Source organism: Triticum dicoccoides, chromosome 5B (assembly GCF_002162155.2).
Source record: "Triticum dicoccoides isolate Atlit2015 ecotype Zavitan chromosome 5B, WEW_v2.0, whole genome shotgun sequence".
In the NCBI taxonomy this organism is placed as follows: domain Eukaryota; kingdom Viridiplantae; phylum Streptophyta; class Magnoliopsida; order Poales; family Poaceae; genus Triticum; species Triticum dicoccoides.
The window spans coordinates 400,817,284-400,819,883 of NC_041389.1; positions in this window are offsets into that span (position 1 = coordinate 400,817,284).

Below are 2,600 nucleotides of genomic sequence, written 5' to 3' on the forward strand. Positions count from 1 at the left end.
GTATGATGAATCTTGCATTCTTTATGGACCATACTATTTTGGCAGATTGTTGTTATGTTTGCATTATTTAATGATTCTATTTGAGGATAGGAGTATTAAATATGCAAAGGCATTTAGTATGCAATGTTGAATAATAATTTTAGTGATTTTTTACAGTATAAAATGATAAGGTTTTGCATTGGTTTATACTAACCTACCTCAGGAGTTCTTGTTGAGTTTTATGTGGATGAAGTTTTTGAGAAATAGAGAAACCATGATATGAGAGGAATTAAGGAGACATAAAATCTCAAGCCTGGGGATGCCCAAGGCACCCCAAGATAATATTTCAAGAAATCTCAAGCATCTAAGCTTGGGGATGCCCCGGTAGGCATCCCACCTTTCTTCTTCAACGACTATCGGTTAGTATCGGTTGAGCCTAAGTTTTTGCTTCTTCACATGAGTCGTGCTATCCTTGCAATGCCATTTTATTTTGTTTTGCTTGCTGTTTGAACACAATACCAAGATCTGAAATTCTTAAATGAGAGAGAGTCTTCACATAGTTACATAATTATTTAGCTACTCATTGATCTTCACTTATATCTTTTTGGAGTAGTTTGTGATTTACTCGTGTGCTTCACTTATATCCTATGAGTAAATGGTTGAATGAGTTGAATGTCATAAATATGAAAATTATATATGTTTCATTTGCTTATCCCATGGGGAGTAATGACTTCACGTCTAAGAAGTAGAGGTTGTAAATTTATTGAAGGTTAGCAAGCATTGTATTGGTCATTTGAACAATTCATGAAAAAATATTGAAGTAAGAGAGATTTCACATATAAATATACTATCTTAGACATCTTTTATAATTGTGAGCACTCATTAAGTATGACATGCTAAAGAGTTGATGTTGGACAAGGAAGACAACATAATGGGTTATGTTTTCTCACATCTTAGTTAAAGTATATTGTCATGGATCATTCAAACATGTTGAGCTTGCCTCTCCCCCTCATGCTAGCCAAATTCCTTGCACCAAGTAGAGATACTACTTGTGCTTCCAAATATCCTTTAACCCAGTTTTTGCCATGAGAGTCCACCATGTGGATTGAGTAAGATCCTTCAAGTAAGTTTTCATCGGTGCAAGCAATAAAAATTGATCTCTAAATATGTATGATCTATTAGTGTGAAGAAAATAAGCTTTCTACGATCTTATTATGGAAGTAATAAAAGCGACAGACTGCATAATAAAGGTCCATATACAAGTGGCAATATAAAGTGACGTTCTTTTGCATTAAGATTTTGTGTATCCAACCATAAAAGCGCATGGCAACCTCTGCTTCCCTCTGCGAAGGGCCTATCTTTTACTTTATGTCTTTAACTTTATGCAAGAGTCAAGGTGATCTTCACCTTTCCCTTTTTCATTTTATCCTTTGGCAAGCACCTCGTGTTGGAAAGATTCTGATATATATATCCAATTGGATGTAAGTTAGCATGAACTATTATTGTTGATATCACCCAAAGGTGAATACGTTGGGAGGCAACACTATAAGCCCCTATCTTTCTTAGTGTCCGATTAAAACTCCATAACCATTAGTATTGCGTGAGTGTTAGCAATTGTAAAAGACTATATGATAGTTGAGTATGTGAAGTTTGCTAAATCAAAGCTCTGACATAGACCCTTCCCGGAAATAAGATGAATTGTAATTGTTTGATGACTAAGAATGAAGTTTGATAGTTTTGAAGAAAGTTTATGGTCTATGCTTTAACATGTGAATAGCTTGTTACTTGATCTTGAGAAGTTTTATGAGATGAACTACTGTTATGACATATAATCATGCTAGAAAAGGTGATTGAAATTATCATTGATAAAACTTGTGCACCTTATAGCATCCACACTTCATAAATTCTTTCTTTTATCACTTACCTACTCGAGGACGAGCTGGAATTAAGCTTGGGGATGCTGATACGTCTCCAATGTATCTATAATTTATGAAGCATTCATGTTATTTTATGTAACGCCCCGGATTCGATGCGCCAGGTGTCTGCCAGTTATTTGCCTTTGTTGCCATGTCATTTGCTTGCATGTTGCATTTTGGCATGTCATCATTCGCATTGTGTCATCATGTGCATTGCATTGCATCGCATACGTGTTCGTCTCATGCATCCGAGCCTTTTCCCCGTTGTCCATTTTGCGATCCGGCACTCCTATGCCCTCCAACGTCCCCCCTTTTGTCTCTTGTTGTGAGTGGGTGTTAAACGTTCTCGGAATGGCCCGAGGTTTGCCAAGCGGCCTTGGTATAGCACCGGTAGACCGCCTATCAAGTTTCGTGCCATTTGGAGGTCGTTTGATACTCCAACGGTTAACCGGGTAGTCGTAAACCCCCCTTCTCTTTGCAGCCCAATAACCCATCCTAACTCCCCTCCATGCTCTCGGTCGTTCGATCACGATCGTGTGGGCGAAAACTGTGCCTCATTTGGAGCTTCCTAGCCCCCTCTACCTATAAAACTAGACCTCCCCCGAAATATTCGGGTCATTCTACCCTAACCCTAGCAAAATCGCCCTCCGCCGCCACCGGACGCGTCCGCACCGCGCCGGACACGTCCGCCGCCACGCCCCGTCC